This window comes from Aegilops tauschii, chromosome 3, assembly GCF_002575655.3.
Source record: "Aegilops tauschii subsp. strangulata cultivar AL8/78 chromosome 3, Aet v6.0, whole genome shotgun sequence".
Taxonomy (NCBI): domain Eukaryota; kingdom Viridiplantae; phylum Streptophyta; class Magnoliopsida; order Poales; family Poaceae; genus Aegilops; species Aegilops tauschii.
The window spans coordinates 616,860,965-616,879,584 of NC_053037.3; the positions used below are offsets into that span (position 1 = coordinate 616,860,965).

At 44.5% G+C, this 18,620-nt stretch overlaps 1 long non-coding RNA gene across 1 annotated transcript; it reads right to left on the bottom strand.

Moving 5' to 3' along the window:
- Positions 1-1,846: 1,846 nt before the first annotated feature.
- LOC120962116 (uncharacterized) lies at positions 1,847-14,726 on the bottom strand. Its single transcript, XR_005752946.3, has 5 exons — positions 14,463-14,726; positions 13,877-13,972; positions 13,660-13,786; positions 12,533-12,688; positions 1,847-2,312 (listed from the first exon to the last, which is right to left on the bottom strand). It is a non-coding gene; the product is annotated as an uncharacterized lncRNA (long non-coding RNA).
- Between the last annotated feature and the right edge of the window lie 3,894 nt (positions 14,727-18,620).

Consider the following 18,620-nt stretch of genomic DNA (forward strand, 5'->3'; position numbering starts at 1 on the left):
CCATGGCCTCCGCCCAACTACAGCTTTGAGTCGCCGCCGGCGAAGCTACGGGAACCGTCTATCAGGGCGCAACAACCAGAGCTGCAAGCCTGCAACCACGGGCATACGCTAGACGGCGAGGACGGGGCGACGCTGGTCAAACTAACGTCGCAGTTTTTTGCTACATGCTTCAACCGGTATAACATTTTCCTAGAACCGGCATAGCATTTTGCTACAACCGACATCATGTTTTGCTATAACACACAACCGGCGTCGCGGTTTTGCTACAACTAGCGTCACTTTTTGCTACAACTGGCATCACATTTTGCTACATCCATCACAACCGAGCTCTGATCCGCGACGGCGATAACCCCTTTTTTGCTACAAGAGTAGTAGGTTTTTGCTACATCCGGCAATGACTTTTGGTACATCCATTCTTTTCCGGACGCAATATGGCTGCTACCAGCAATGGCGAGCTACAACCGGCGATGATGGTGACTGACTTTTCTGCTGCAACCGTTGTCTCCATTTGCTACGACCGTGCAATAGAAAGCGGCAACGGGCGGCCATGGGAGCTGCATGCTAGCGACGACGGCTGACGTCGAGCTGCAACCGGCGGCAACAAGCAACCGGCGATTGGTGTTGCCGGAGCCGAAACCATCACCAGCGAGGGGGAGCTGCAACCCACAGGCAAAGTTTTGCTGCATGCGTCGATCCGACGAGAAACATGAGAGAAGACGGCGGCGACCGATGGCAAGTGTGGCATCCTGCAGCGCCGGAGCGGCGGAGAGAGGGGTTGTAGGTGAGGGGGTGGTTGCTGGCCGGCCAGGAGGACGTCCAGGCGACAGGGAGCAGCGCGCACGCTACGCGCGAAGAGGAAGAAGGAGAGGGGAAAGTCAACGCGTGGAACGAACGACTGGGGTTCAACCGGCCGAGGCGCGCGAGCGCCTAGCATTGCCCTTTCGGGAAGGAGATAGGACGTTTACACTACAAGAAATCTGTTAATACGTGACAGTCCTTAGCCGTCACAGATCAGCCAAAAACTGTCATGCGTGTCCATCCTTGACGGACTTGAGATCTGTCATGTATATCGCGTCATAATTTGACACCGTAGCTTCCATGACGGTTCTTGGCCGTCATGGAATTGCCTCAGGCCCGCCCAAGCCCAAACTAGGCCGTGACGAAACAGTCCGTCATGGACCAATGCCACGTAGGATTTTCAATTGACTAACTGGAATGACGTGGCTACCTACGTGGACACTATTTTTCAACACAGAAACCGTCATGGATTTAGGATCAATTTAAATTTGGTCCCATCCATTTCATTCAGCCCAATTTTGATCAAATACGCTTTTAGCATAATGTGTTCCGTAAATCATAATGCCAATTTTGGACGAGGACAATATTTCCAAAGTACCATATGTTACACAAATCACTCAATATGCAACCATCTATAGGTATGTAGAACCTAGCAGTTTATAATATCTTCCATGAAATGATAATATACACACCATATATTGACAAAATCACTCAATATGTAACCATCCATAGGATTAGGAACCGGTACAATCCAATTTACATCGACAAAACATATAACTACAAAGGTTGTCACTCGTGTTCTTGTCGTCGACCCTCCTGATGGCAACTATATGGCATGGCGGATTCTGATGGACAGCAACAGTGGCGGAGCTATGTACGCTCCTGGGGTGGCTGTGGCCCTCCCAACATTGCTGCAACTTGTGAAGGAAAAAATTTGTGAGGGCTTACATGAGAATTTTTTTAGCTTTTGCCCCCCCCCCCCCCCCCAAACACTCATATTTTAGCTTTTGCCCCCCCAGTGGATTCTGGCTAGCTCCGCCACTGGACAGCAACATACCTACCATATTCACAACCACATTAGACATTTGTAGATATGAATATATAGTAGGAGAAATGCCTACAGATGAAAATAACAAAGTATCTAGTATAAAACAATAATAAATTGACTGACTAATACATGTGCATAGTACACAAATAAACAGGTTTAAACCTCTATATTCTTACTGTAGGACTGCCACAATGTAACAATGTAATTTTCTTCTTAGATTCAGATTAAACTTATTTCTGGAATACATATTCACCGGTCTGCAGGAGACAACAAGGATAGAAAAAGAAATGCCTGGGGAGAAAACTCTAAATAGAACATGTTGACATATTAATATAGTAACAGAAATCATGTCTCCAAGACCTAGGGGGGAAATCTAAACTGAATCAGATCTTGATAGAAGGCCACATACCACAGTGCAGCGGTTTGTCTCTACTTGGTACCCTGCAGTTTGTCTCTACTTGTTATCCTGCAGTGTACAAGATACAGAAGAAATTCAGAGAAAATTTAGGGTTAAAGATTCAGAGAGGAAGCGGTCACCAGAGAGAAGTGTGCCGAATGAAAGTCAAATGACTAACAAATACATCACAAAACTCAAGTACTATAGCAGCAGAAGTTGAGGCCATATAAACCCACTAACAAAATAATGCTCAGCATTTCTAAACAAAGGACAGTAGTATGATTTGTGTTTTCCCATACAGTAGGTTTTTGGTTTGAAAGGTCAAAGATAATGCTCAGCATTTCCTAATTGACATTTCAGATTAGATCTGGAAATTTTGGTAAAAGCTGAGTTTTTGCCAAGTTCCTCTTCATATACCATTACTGTATATACACCGCCAGTCAGCAATGAGGATTGGTTTTAAATTTCTCATATTTGAGAAGTAACCCCTATTTACTAAAATGCAGTTTCAGCGTACTACTCACTCTTGAAACAAGAGTTGGAGCTATCATGTTTACATGAACGCCTGATCCAATCAAAAAGTAAACAGGCCAGAAGGCCTCACTAGTAGAAAAAGAGGCTTCCATACGCCCCCATTAGTCCCCAAAATAATCGAACCGCGACAAAAGGGGTCTTTAGTCGCTGTTCGGGAGGAGACCCGCGACCAACTATCTGGGCCCAGCACGCTCGGTCGACAGCTGGCGGACGGGAGGGGCTTTAGTCCCGGTTGGCCTGGCCAACCGGGACTAATGGCCAGGCCAACCGGGACTAAAGGCCCATCCCTATATATAGGACTCAGCTCACTTCACTTCACTCAGCTCACTTCACAATATTCAGAAGGGGGTGGTGGGTTTGCTTTTGGTTCCTCCTATGCACACAAGGTGTTCGATGAAATGCCCGAGAGCCTGAAACAAACATGATATGAAGTGTCCGAGCCACACTTGAGCTTTCTCATTTATTTTTCCTCCGCGATCGCGGTTAGCAACTTGAACCTTTCATGTGTCATTGATAAAATATGCATGTGTGTAGTTCATTGTTTAATTTGTATTATTTCTAGCTAGTTAGTTTAACAAATGCATGATGGTTAATTATATACTTTATATAATAATAATGCAGATGAATCGGCAATGGATGTACGGTCCCCGACTCTCCGGCGAGTTCACTACGGGTTTGAAAGATTTCCTCGTAGTGGCAAATGCGAACAAGCAGCAAGGTTTTATTATCTGTCCATGTGCTGTCTGTAAGAATCAGAAGGGTTACTCCTCCTCAAGAGACGTTCACATGCACCTGCTTCGGCACGGTTTCATGCGAAGCTATAATTGTTGGACCAAGCATGGAGAAAGAGGGGTTAGAATGGAAGAAGATGAAGAAGGGGATGATATCGATGACAACTATGATGATCATTTCGGTGATACTTTCATGGAGGATGATGCTGAAGGTGGGGAAGGGTTAGGTGAAGGTGAAGAAGAGGCACATGATGAGCCCGCTGATGATCTTGGTCGGACCATTGCTGATGCACGGAGACGCTGCGAAACTGACAAGGATAGGGAGAATTTGGATCGCATGTTAGAGGATCACAAAAAGTCGTTGTATCCAGGATGCGATAATAGTCTGAAAAAGCTGGGCTGCACACTGGATTTGCTAAAATGGAAGGCACAGGAAGGTGTAGGTGACTCATCATTTGAATTTTTTTTCTGAAAATGTTGAAGAATATGTTTCCGAAGAATAACGAGTTGCCCGCCAGTACGTACGAAGCAAAGAAGGTTGTCTTCCCTCTAGGTTTAGAGGTTCTGAAGATACATGCATGCATTAACGACTGCATCCTCTACCGCGGTGAATACGAGAATTTGAATGAATGCCCTGTATGCACTGCATTGCGTTATAAGATCAGAGGCGATGACCCTGGTGACGATGTTGAGGGCGAGAAACCCAGGAAGAGGGTTCCCGCCAAGGTGATGTGGTATGCTCCTATAATACCACGGTTGAAACGTCTGTTCAGGAACAAAAAGCATGCCAAGTCATTGCGATGGCACAAAGAGGACCGTAAGTCCGACGGGGAGTTGAGACACACCGCTGATGGAACGCAATGGAGAAAGATCGACAGAGTGTTCAAAGATTTTGCAGCTGACGCAAGGAACATAAGATTTGGTCTAAGTACTGATGGCATGAATCCTTTTGGCGAGCAGAGCTCCAGCCATAGCACCTGGCCCATGACTCTATGCATCTACAACCTTCCTCCTTGGTTGTGCATGAAGCGGAAGTTCATTATGATGCCAGTGCTCATCCAAGGTCCAAAGCAACCCGGGAACGACATCGATGTGTACCTAAGGCCATTAGTTGATGAACTTTTACAGTTGTGGGCCAGACCTGGTGTACGTGTCTGGGATGAGCACAAAGGAGAGGAATTTGACCTACGAGCGTTGCTTTTTGTAACCATCAATGATTGGCCTGCTCTCAGTAACCTTTCGGGACAGACAAATAAGGGATACAATGCATGCACGCACTGCTTACATGAGACTGAAAGTGTACGTTTGGTATGTGGCTCAAGTCAGTTTCGAGTTGGTGTTCCCACCATCCTTCTTCGATATTATGACGCACCTCCTGCTCCACCTAGTCGAAGAGATTTCCATTCTCGGTCCTGTATTTCTACACAATATGTTCCCCTTTGAGAGGTTCATGGGAGTATTAAAGAAATATGTTCGTAACCGTGCTAGGCCAGAAGGAAGCATCGTTAAGGGCTATGGAAATGAGGAGGTAATTGAGTTCTGTATTGACTATGTTCCTGACCTTAAGCCGATTGGTATTCCTCAATCGCGGCACGAGGGGAGACTAAGTGGAAAAGGCACGATCGGAAGGAAATCAACGATATGTATGGACGGTCATTCCATGACTGAAGCACACCACACAGTTCTGCAAAATTCCAGCTTGGTGGCTCCGTACTTCGAGCAACACAAGAATATTTTACGCTCGGACAACCCGGGGAAGCCTGAATCCTGGATTAGAAAGGCCCACATGGAGACTTTCGGCAGTTGGTTGCGAAAACATTTAATGAATGACAATGATGTTGGAAATCAGCTGTACATGTTGGCCAAGACACCATCTTCGACTATAACGACTTTCCAAGGGTACGAGATAAATGGGAATACATTTTACACCATCGCCCAAGATAAAAAGAGCACCAACCAAAACAGTGGTGTCCGCTTTGATGCAGCAACCGAGAATGGGCAAAAGGTCACATATTATGGTTACATAGAGGAGATATGGGAACTTGACTATGGACCCTCCTTTAAGGTCCCTTTGTTCCGGTGCAAATGGTTCAAGCTAACAGGTGGTGGGGTAAAGGTGGACGAGCAATACGGAATGACAATGGTGGATTTCAACAATCTTGGTTACCTTGACGAACCATTCGTCCTTGCCAAAGATGTCGCTCAGGTTTTTTATTTGAAGGACATGAGTAGCAAACCGAGGAAACGGAAAGATAAGAAAACGATCAGTACATCATGCGATGATCCAAAGCGCCACATTGTTCTTTCAGGGAAAAGAAACATCGTGGGAGTGGAGGACAAGAAAGACATGTCAGAAGATTATAATATGTTTGGTGAAATTCCACCCTTCAAAGTGAACACTGACCCAAGCATTAAGTTAAATGATGAGGATGCTCCATGGATACGGCACAATCGTAAGCAAGCAGGGACACAAGGGAAGAATTGATGTGTAATAATTTATTGTACCAAACTTTGTTGAATGGATCATGTGAATTAAAACGTACGATGGCGAATCCGGATGATTTGTATTTGGTTGATGAACTGAATGATGTATCAAACCTTTTGTCAAACCTTCAAGGGATTGATGAACTGAATTTTTTGATATATTATTTGTATTTTTAAGATTTTAAAATGAATTAGTTTTATTTTTCTGATTTTTTTATATATTATTTGTATTTTTAAGATTTTAAAATGAATTAGTTTTATTTTTCTGATTTTTTGATATATAATTGTATTTTTAAGATTTTAAAATGAATTAGTTTTATTTTTCTGATTTTTTTGATATATTATTTGTATTTTCAAGATTTTAAAATGAATTATTTTTATTTTTCTGAATTTGTTTATATATTATTTGTATTTTTAAGATTTTAAAATGAATTAGTTTTATTTTTCTGATTTTTTTGATATATAATTGTATTTTTAAGATTTTAAAATGAATTAATTTTATTTTTCTGATTTTTTTGATATATAATTGTATTTTTATGATTTTAAAATGAATTAGTTTCATTTTTCTGATTTTTTTGATATATTATTTGTATTTTCAAGATTTTAAAATGAATTAGTTTTATTTTTCTGATTTTTTGATATATAATTGTATTTTTAAGATTTTAAAATGAATTAGTTTTATTTTTCTGATTTTTTGATATATTATTTGTATTTTCAAGATTTTAAAATGAATTAGTTTTATTTTTCTGATTTTTTTTATATATAATTGTATTTTTAAGATTTTAAAATGAATTAGTTTTATTTTTCTGATTTTTTTGATATATAATTGTATTTTTAAGATTTTAAAATGAATTAGTTTTATTTTATATGAAAAAGGACCTTTAGTCGCGGTTCGTGACACGAACCGCGACTAAAGGCTCTTTCTGCGCGGGAACGATAGCGGCGCCAAAAACCTTTAATCCCGGTTGGGGAGGCGGACCGCGACTAAAGGTACCCTTTAGTCGCGGTTGGTGTCCCCAACCGGGACTAAAGGGTACCTTTAGTCGCGGTCCGCCTCCCCAACCGGGACTAAAGCTCTGTCTATATATACAACACTTAGCATTTTCCGCCACCTCCCATTCTCCTCTCGACGCCGAAGCCCTGCCCCGACGCCGATCGTCGCCGACGTCGCCAGGCTGCTGCCCCGACGCCGATCGACGCCGACGCCCTGCCCCGACGTCGACGCCCTGCCCCCAGTGAGCTCCGCCGCCCCCCACTTCCCCTGCCCTGCGCGCCGCCGCCCCTGCCGCCAGTGAGCGCCGCCGCCGCCCCTGCCCTGCCCTAGCGCGCCGCCGCCGCCGCCGCCCATGCCCTGCCCCTGCCCGCCGCCCCTTGTTGTTGATGAAAACCAAAAAGAAAAAGGAAGAAGAAGAAGGAAACCAAAAAGAAAAAGGAAGAAGAAGAAAGAAAAAGGAAGAAGAAGAAGAAAGAAAAAGGAAGAAGAAGAAAGAAACCAAAAAGAAAAAGGAAGAAGAAGAAAGAAAAAGGAAGAAGAAGAAAGAAACCAAAAAGAAAAAGGAAGAAGAAGAAAGAAACAAAAAGAAAAAGGAAGAAGAAGAAAGAAAAAGGAAGAAGAAGAAAGAAACCAAATGAAAATGTTAAATGTGTTTCAAAAAAAGGAAGAAGAAAAGGAAAAAGAAAAGGAAGAAGAAAAGGAAGAAGAAAAGGAAAAAGAAAAGGAAGAAGAAAAGGAAGAAGAAAAGGAAAAAGAAAAGGAAGAAGAAAAGGAAGAAGAAAAGGAAAAAGAAAAGGAAGAAGAAAAGGAAAAACAAAATAAGAAAAGGAAAAAAGAAAAGGAAGAAGAAAAGGAAGAAGAAAAGGAAAAACAAAAGGAAGAAGAAAAGGAAAAACAAAATAAGAAAAGGAAGAAGAAAAGGAAGAAGAAAAGGAAGAAGAAAAGGAAGAAGAAAAGGAAAAACAAAATAAGAAAAGGAAAAAGAAAAGGAAGAAGAAAAGGAAAAAGAAAATACTTGGCAGTGCTCAATAATCTTATTTTTTAATTCCTCCTCCTCTATGTCCCCTTAATCTTATTTTTTAATTTCTTTATACTTAAAGAATTTTTACTACATGCAGGAGTGACATATGGCGGACGATAGAGCCGAGCCGCTTAGGGATCCGGAGTCTGAACGTTATTTAATGGGCATCATCAACAACGAGATTCCTTATGTGCCGGGCTCAGAATATGAGCAAGAAGAGGATGTAGTCTCTTCTTTTCTGAACCTTGACGGTGGAACAGACATTGTCGATGATCAAGAAGGTGAAGGAACGGACATTGTCGACGGAGGTCAACCGTCAACAAACGACGATCTCGAATTGCAAGTAGCAACCACCTCCGGCGAGGTATATATATACATTGAGCCTCTCGTGATACAAACTTACTAAAATGTGAATACATATGTATTAACGCGCGCGAATCTCTTTCTTTTTTTAGCCCTAGGCCGGATCGAGTACGACAAAGCGTGGCAAATCCAAGGCGATGAAAACAGGAGAAACATATGCCATTGAGTTTGTCAGTGAAACCGGCAAGCCCCTACAGCACACCTCAAAGTTTATCAACCAATGCGGAGTCTTTGTTAGAGACAACGTCCCGATCACCGTCCAGGAATGGAAGGAGCCAAAGAAAGCACGTCTTGGTTTCAGTTTTGTCGACAAGAGAACGAAAAAGGATTGCTGAAGAAAGCTTATGAAACATTTCATTCTACCTCCGGAATACAACAAAGTCGATGAATTCGGTAACGAGGTTCCGGGTGGACGTGAGAGGAGGAGGCTAGTTAAAGAGTTCGCTCTTCCGAAGATGGGCGAAGCATTCCGGAACTTCAAGAAAAATTTAACCCGTGACTATGTCAACAAGGGCAAGACTCCGGATTTCAATGGACAACATGAGAAACTGAAAGATGATTGGCCAGAATTTGTGAGGCAAAAGCAATCGGAGCATTTCAAGGAAATATCGAAAAAAAATAAGGATAATGCGAGTAAGAAAAAGTTCCATCATATTATGGGGCCAGGAGGATACCGCCTTTCGGAGCCTAGGTGGCAGAAGATGGAGGAGGACCTGAGGGTGCGAGGAATCCCTCTAGGTACAGAGGGATGGGACCCAAGGGCCAAAAGCTGGTGGTACGGGCATGGGGGATCGCTAGACCCGGAGACAGGGGTGTGTGTTCACCGGAAGAAAAAGTTTGCTCCCACCCAAGCCCTTATTGACGCAATGACCCAAGCTCAAGAGGGCTTGATCAAGTTGAACAGAGAGAAAGACGCACTGACAACAGCCCTCGGGAATGATGAACACGGAGGACGTGTATGAGGCAAAGGCAAAGTTCCGTGGAAAGTAGGGTTTTCCCAGGACAATGACCCGTACTGTTACAGATGCCGTAAGAGAAAGACGGACCGGGATGCAGATCTTATGGCAAAGTTTGCATCGGAACTCCATGAGTTGAAGCAGACCGTGCATGAACTAGTAAAAGAAAAATCGGCTGCAGGGCCGCATGAAGATCATGAAGCGGATTGCGGAAGCCAGCAGCGGAGAAGCAGCGTGGCTTCCACGGATGCCCCGCCTGGTGCTAGTGCACCGATGATCGAGATTCGTGCACCGGAGCCTCACTACCCCGTGGATGATGTAAAGGAGATGAAAGAATGTGATCTGCATTATCCCGTGGGGAACGTTTCCGCGAAGGTAGCTAGCGGCAGTGCTTTACCCTGTACACCTGGAGCACTCCACCACAACAACCCCATTGCATATGGCTATGCTCGTGTCACGGTGGAAGACATAGTCCAAGGGTTTGAGGACCTGGAGATTGACAAAGCTACACCCGAAGGGGAGAGAAGACTTGGAGATGTCAAGCGCCAGATCATTCTATGGAAAAAGAAGTACATAGTGTTTTCAGGCGAGGCGCCAAGGCTAACAAGTCCACCCCCTCCGATGGTGGTGGTGGTGGTGGTGGCGGTGGTGGTGGTGGTGGTGGTTCACCTACACCTCCTTCACGCCATTCGACGCCGTCCCCCGATCCACAACCTCCGGCGGGTACGACGCCCCCCAATCCTCCTCCGGCGGGTACGACGCCCCCCAATCCACCTCCGGCGAAGAAGCAGAAGCAGGCGGACAGCAAGGAAACCCGCTCCTGGACTATTAACCCGGACCCTTATGTACCTAAGACCACAAGGGTACCGGAGCCATCACTGAAGCCTCTCCTCCCAAGGCCTTGGGAACTTAGTGAAACTGAAACCAAATTGGCCGCGTCTGCTGATTATGAGAAATGGAAGGCGGATATGAAGGCGATAAAAGAGCCTGAGCCCAAGCAAGTATTCACTGAGAAGCAAAAGAAGTGGGCTAAGGATTTTTTGACGACACCGTCCCAAGCCGAGCTGAATATGCCTGACGACTATGGACATGAACTTCGTAGGCAAGCAAAAATATTGAAGGAGGAGAAAGAAGAAAGTAAAAAAAGCGGGAAACAAGTTGACCAGCTCGGGATGCAGAATAAACAATCGATCCCCCCGCTCATAGTGAAAGCCGGTCCGGAAGAGGACCCCGAGATCATAGCAGCTGCGGCAGCACTTGGATTGACTGTAGCGAGTGCCATGAAACAAGCGTCCGAGATGGGTTTGACTCTTCGTGCCTTCTTAGGCCTTGAGGATGCGCCAGTATGTGAGATAGCATTACAATATGTGCGGAATGGGCCTCTCGTCGAGCCTGCGCGGGAAAAGAGTCCACCACCACAAATGCGAAATCTGCTACGTTGGTACAAGCAATTCATAACATGGGCCGACAAAGAATATGTTTATGCGGATGTTACAGAGGAGCATCACACCAAACGGTACTCTGTACAAGTTCATATGAGTGAATTGTTCCAGCTGTTCAATCTGCGCGACCTCGACAAATCTATGCTGAGTTGCTACGTTCTGTAAGTGATTTATTTCTACCTCATCTCGTTCTTCATTGCCTGCACTATATATATATATATTGTCCTAACTATATTGTTGCGTACGCTATTATGCAGATTGAAGATTTGGGAATGCAAAATAAGAAACATCCATGATGTTGTGTTCATTGACCCACATATCGTTAATGAACATGTGTTACAACATCACCCCGAAGACGTGGAGAAAGACTTGTACAAGTTTCTTAGAAAGCATCAACTCAAAAGTCATATTCTATTTCCTTACCATTTTGGGTGAGTGTTTCTCTCTTGTGCCCATTCTCTTTTGTTTACTCCATGCATGGTATGTCTAATCGATGAGTTATGCATGACTGTGCATGTAACGTGTCCGCAGGTTCCACTGGATTCTGCTAAATATTGAACTTCACACCTCCAGAGTTCTAATCATGGACTCTATGGATTCGGATCCAAAGCGTTGGGCCGACATGAGAAAAATGCTGCAAAAGTAATTATTTTCAATCATTTGAGCTCTATATCGATCGGTCTCTTTCGTTCATTTCCTAATATCAAGTAACTAATAACTCCCTTGTTCATTTAATTTTCTTTGTCCTGTAGGGTTTGGAGACGGTTCTCAGAAGAAATTGTCGGTGAATTCAAACATGAGCTAGATTTTAGAAGGTTAGTTAATGTGGATAAGCAGCCACCGGGGACCAATCTATGTGGATACTATGTTTGTGAGAACATCCGGAGACACACCTCTGAGCGGAAGGCATCGGATAGCGTGCGCAAGGCGACGGATAACTTGCGGAGGAGGCTTAGTCCAGAAGCTCGCTTCCGACCAATTCAAGATGAATTAGCAGGATTTTTCATGAGGGAAGTCATCAATCCTAAAGGAGAACACTATACCGAGGACGAAGAAATTTATATGCATACCCGAGATTGAAACTTGTTCGAAGTTGTATATGGTCATCCATCCTAATTGTGTATGGAAACTTGTTCGAAGTTGTATATGGTCACCCGAGATTGAATATATATTATATATTTCTCTTGAATTCTTCTTGTTTGAAATTTCATATGCATGTATATAATAGCGTAGAATATGTGTACTGAAACTTCATCAAAATTAAAATAAAACACAAAATAAAATATAAAAGAAACACTACAAATTAAAAAGAAACCAGGTTTAGGGGGGCTAAAACCCTAAACCTGCGGAGGAGGCCTTTAGTCCCGGTTAGCCACGAGAACCGGGACTAAAGGTCCTCCGTCCCGACGGACCCCTGGCGCCCACGTGGACGGGCCTTTAGTCCCGGTTAGCCACGAGAACCAGGACTAAAGCCTTTAGTCGCGGTTCGTAAGAGGCGCGACTAAAGGGGGGGTCTTTAGTCGCGCATATTTAGTCCCGGTTGCACAGCCGGGACTAAAGGCCTTTGCGAACCGGGACTAAAGGCCCATTTTCTACCAGTGCCTACTCACAATGTTACCTGCCTGATCCAATCAAACATTCAGTTCTGGGTGCAATATAGAGAAAAACAATATTGCAAACATTTAAAAGCTACAAGTAAATGGGACACTAGTGTAAGGATTCCTTCTTATTACAAACAGGAAGAGCAAAGAGGTTGTAACTTACTCTGTCTCCACTAGATGATCACTTATTTCCATTTATTCTCCATCAACGAGAGCTCAAGGAATGTGACAACAAGGATCCAGTGCCTCTTCCATACTAGCCGCATTACTGGGACCATGAGGAACATCGTTCCCAGCATAACAATCACAACCACAGTGCCTGTTCATATAGCATGACATGCAAATAAGTATGGCATAATCTGCAGAATGCAGAGTGCACTATAAAGGTTCAGCTCCACTTGCTTTTAGAAGTTTACTAGTATGGCGTAATACACATATATGCAATGCAACTTCCAGATTTACCATGAGATTTAGGAAATAAAAAATTATTGGGATAGTAGATCCAGTAATAACTTCCAGACACAAATTTTAAACATGAGGACATACAAATGCAACACATATTCTCTGGTTGCCTACAATTGCATATACACGATTGCCAACAGCTGCAGCACCTACCTTATCCCTCTCATTTCAACAAGAGAACAACTTTTCTCAAGCCTAAAACAACATCGAATCGAGCTAATCGAGCCCAAACAGCACCAACACCCTAACTAACCATGGACCAGGATCAGGTTCAGCCCAATGGCCAGGGTCGCAGTGCAAGTCGGCCACCGCCGGCGCGCGGCAGAGGAGGTCGCCACCGACAGCACAAACACACTCTTCACTGAACAAAAAAATGTACACTTGTCCCAGCACATGAACCGATTTTATCTATCAACCAAGCTTAAATGATCTAGTCTATCTCATAGCTGGTTTTCAAGTAATGGTTCTTTTCTTCCAAGCAAACCAGAAAACTGATTGGTAGAGTACAGAGTGGGTGGTGTTTTCTCATATAAGGTACAGAGCAGTAGAGAATAATCAGGAATGGTAGAAAGTAATTGGTACACAGAGTAAATGTTAGCAATCAGCATTTTGTCAAAATAGACATGTAACTATAAAAATACCATTTGAGATTTTACATATCATGCATCCACCGTGAACAAAACAAACAACTCTATCAAACTAGGAGGAACTAGGTGTTGCAGCAAGCAATAAATTAAGTAAAAAATGGAAACAAGCGCACACACACTAAGACGATGCAAAAAGCACAACGAAGATATTTAAGGATCAGCAATGCCATACACACGACACCTGCATGGCCGATGCTTGCACGATTCTGCCATGACAGCGCCAACAGCGAGCATGCTCACAAAGGCGTTGTTGGGGAGGGAACATCGTTCATAGGCCGTGCAGCTACTGTCATGTGTGAGGCAACATCCTTCAAGGATAGGAACATCAGGACAAAGAAGGGTGCACAGTTTGTAGTGCTAGCTAATTATTTTGTACTACAGAAGTAGTTTCGACTGACCTTTCTGTATTGTATCCCCTGTTCTTCACAAGGCTCTATTTTATCAACACCTTTTATGTCATCAACAACACCCTCGACTTCAGCTATCTCCTCCACCTACAGAATAATAATTAGAACTTTAGTCAAACTATTCCATGGAGAAAACAAATAAATCTTCTGATTTAGTAGAAGTATCCACTATAGTTACTCCTGCATAGGATTCCCTCCACAATTTATTCCAGCTTTAAGCATCCCATCTTTTCAGTTTCATATATACTCTACATCATACTTTTATCCATCTCAATGATGTATATCTGTAAACTAAATTGACACACATAAACACAGCACGACCTCAGAAACTATGTAAGCATCCCACATATATTTATTAGACGTACATGTTGATGGAGAAAAGATGTAAGTATAAATCTCCACATTAAAAAATATCAGTCACATCAACATTTATGGAAAATATGAAACATAATACATCATCTTGCTATCTTTCCAAAACAATTATTCCCAGCCACAAAAGTTATTTCACTGCAAAGTACTATCCTGACATCCTAAATGAATAATTTTTCAATTAATGGAGAGCGAAAGGGGTTATCACCTTCACAGCGAGTGGTCTGGCGAGGTCACCTGTGGGCTGTGGCGATGTGGATAAGGCCGAGGAGTGCCGTCGAGGGTGGGGGTGGTGGCGGAGCGAGAGAGGGTGGGAGACGGAGGTGGAGCAGGAGATGGTTGGCGCTGGAGATCGGCAGCCCAGCGTGGAGGGAGGCTGGACATGGATCTGAATCGGGAGGTGAGAGGGAGAGGAGTCGGCGGCTCTGGGTGGAGGTGGATAGGGTTTTCGCGGTCGGGGGAGAGGCGCGAGGCTGTGGCCACTAGGATCGTGGGCTGTGGAGTTAAATGGGTCGAAAAGATTTAACTCCCCGCGTCGACGACTTGAATGTTTTCCCCTCCGCGCGCTTCTGTTTTGGACTTTGCCGCGTAGAAGACTTGAATGTTTTCTCCTTCGCGCGCTTTGCTTCAACCCGTTTCGTATTTTGGTGTCTTTGCCCTTAGTCCGGTGAATCGTACTAGGCTTGATTCATGTTGGCCCCACGTGTCTGTATGCTATTGCTACATAAGTATATTCATCATTCAGTTTGGTTCCATCTAACTTGATTAGGATCCTTGATTTTTTTTTAAAAGTTTTGCAAGTTCAAATTACAATGTAACTCATATGACTATGCCACATTAGCAGGAGCAATTCGTGTTGTTACAGAGGGTGTATGAAGGGGGGAAAGCTAGGCTCGGCTAGGCCCAGTTGGTCGATCAATGACGGTTTTCGTGACGATACCTCCACGTCCGTCATTAAGGGGCTACCCTTTTTGGGCCCAGGCACATCTTGCTGGTCAGTGACGGTTTCCATGACGGATTTACAGAACGTCACCAGGAATCCCACGGATTAACAGGTTTCTTGTAGTGTTAGGTCCGGGGGGTCGGGGCTCCCCTTTATGCTGCCTCTCCATCCACACTGGCCGACTTGGCGGTCTGTGCCAGTCCTGCATCGGCGAATGGATTTCCATGCCTGAGTGAACAGTAAACATGGTAGTAGTAAAATATTCGAAAATGGAAGTCGGACGTGTAGGTGGTAGGTCGCTGCTCATCCAGTACCCGTCACACTGCATGGGCACTGTTCTTTTCTGTCAGACGCAAGGTGCTACACTAGAGGGTTGCCGTCCCAGCCCGGCCGAAATCACTGTTCTGACCTTTTCGGCAATCTTTGTCACAAAGTGAACTCGGCACGAAAGTATTTCACGATTTAACCCTTTTAGCAACGCCACAGCCCGTGACGTTTCTTCTTCATATAGAAACGCCGAGATAGCTTGCGTTTCGGCTCCACACTCAAACGCCAGGCTAGCTCGCGTTTTTGCTCCATATGGAAACGCCAAGATGGTTGGCGTTGCTGCCCAGGCCGAAACGCCACGAGCCTTGGCGTTTCCATATGCATGCATACGTTTCTATCCCAAATAAATGACACGTACCTGCTCCTATCCAAGAACTAGGATCGTAGCCCATGCAGCTCAAAGCTAAATCACCTCATGCAAGAATATCTATTGTCTTGTCTTATATGGTACTAGTAGTACAGTGTAGTACAAGAGCTAGCCGTTGAAGAAAATGCAGCTAACCATGAGCTAGTACTGCAGGCTACATGCACTGACGCAACGAGTTGACAAGACGTATGCTGTATGCATGCCGTGCTTTGATGCATGCATGTAAGGTCCGTGAGCACTTAAAATATATGTAGTACTCCACCATCTCCTAAGCTAGCATGCAAAGAAAGCCTACTAATGATTTGCATGCACAAACAAAGAGTACTATTTGCATGCACTCGAGAGTTTCAGCTAGAAACGCCAAAGCTCGTGGCGTTTCGGCCTGGGCAGCGTTCCCATATGGAGCAAAAACGCGAGCTATCTCGGCGTTTCTGTGTGGAGAAGAAACGCCACGGGCTGTGGCGTTGCTAAAAAGGTCAGATCATGAAATACTTTCATGCCGAATTCACTTTGTGACAAAGATTGCTGAAGAGGTCAGAACAGTGATTTTGGCCTCCCAACCCATCACTCTTTATCAAGTGAAGACCACAAAATTATGAAAGTAGGACGGTCCATGCATGAATCTATTGGACCTATTCAATTTTTCTCCGCCTTGCATCCCAACACTAAGAGGCTATTTGAATTGTTACTATGTTTGCATTATATTGTCGTATTATTTTTGCCACACTTGTCTAACTTGAGTTGCTCAAATTGTTAGCCAAACTTTGGCTTGCTTAAGAGAATCTTGTCATATGTTTTGTGTCTATGACATGTGGGGTTCACTGCTCATAAAAAAAATCTTGCCTTAGGTGTGGTTAGAACCAAACACCCACCTAACTTGGTCAAATTTGCCTAAGGTGACGTGTGACAAAGTGTGGCAATATCTGGCTAGAAACCAAACAACCCCTAAATGAGTTTCGCTATTTGTTTGAGGAAGCATCAAACTCTAATCTAAAGTTGAACATTAAAAAACGCGTTCAAGTAGAATTCATAACCTTGTACAACACACGATTATTAAGACCATGGCACAAATATTTGTACCTGGCACAACTGTCCCACCTTCTCGTTTCGGGATGTCATTTCATGCCAAAAATTTAATAGAAATAATGAATGCCATTGTTGCCTTCGAATGAATTAGCTAGTTCAGGCATTTCTAACCGATTTCCTATAACCGGTTACAGGAGTAAAATTGCGGTCTTACGTCTCTAATCGAGACCTAAGCGATCTCTTATATGCCATAAGGGTGTAGAAAATTTACTCCGGCCCCAACCATTTTTCTAAACATACTCCACTGAAATGGGCCGGAGTAAAAATTTTGCTCTCTCTCTCTCTCGCCTCCCCCTGCTGCTCTTGCGTGTCGCCGCCGCCCGCCGCTGCTCCCCTGCGCGCCGCCGCTACAAGGACGGCCCCGATGGATGCTCTCCTCTGCTAGACCGACGCTCTCCTCTGCACGCAGCATGTGTCACCTGTTGCAGCTCATCTCACCTCAACGACTCAACGGATCAACTAACGGCAATCGCTCAAGTTGATCGCTATATATGTGGTCGTACGCCGGAGAGGTGCGCAAAAGCGCCTCGGCAGTGTCCGCTCTCCTCTGCTACACCAGGCCAGGATCGCATGGCATGCATGAATGGACCGGATAATTGCCATGTATGCATAGCTAGGCTGCTCAAGAAGGGCAGCGGCGCTACAAAGATCGCAACGCTGCCCTCCATCCTCACCAAGCACGAGCACGACTGTGACGGTGGCCGGTCACATATGCGGCAACGGCGAGAGCACCGGGTGGAAGGCTGTGGCCTAGCACGCATCGGTGGTCAGCGGCATTTTCGGCATGGTCACCATACTCACAGACACACATTGCAGATGTTCGACAAAATGCAAAAACCAAAAGAGACTGGTTTTTTTGACTCCCGGATGTCCCGACACCCCACTATCCACACCATTCGTGTCAGCTCACTTCTCTCGAGATCTGAACAACTGACTGCCACATACTCGTACTAGTATGTGATTTGTACTAGCAAACATGAACAGTAATCGAGCGACCGCATAGAGCACTGTTCGCTTGAGATTCCTCTGACACTGGCCGCGTTCTAGGGCTTCTAGCCATCTGCACCCATGACGCCAGTGAATAGACAGGAAAGCTAACCATCATCACGTGGGCGCAGTGATGAGAATAAAGCTTTACCATAGTCTTTTTTTCTGAAAGGAACACAGACTACGCAGTCAAACTCGAATAGAAAAACCTAAACGTGAAAGAACAGTGACAGAAAAGTACTTGTCTCTCTCCACTTTCTCTCTCTTAATACTGCTCTCTCTCTCTACTCACTACGCTCTATCCTTGTTCCTCTCTCACTCAGATACGTTCCCTCTCTCTTCTCTCCTTTCTCTCTCTCCCTTCACATGTGACCAGTACAGTTACCTGTGTGTCAGCCTGTCACTCATCTCGGGATAGGTTCACAGTCCTTAGTACCTAATGCATGCCTAGTACTGCTGGATAACCATACTGCCGCTGCAAATTGCCTGCGATACGATAGACCTGGCGCAAATCTCATCAACGCGGACAGATAACCGGGGGTCGGGACCCCGGGTGCTACCGCGCCTTTCCGAAACCAAAAAGTAACTTTACTCTGCTAAATTTAAAGAATTGGCTAGAACCGACCAAAACTTAGTGGAGTAAATATACTCCACTA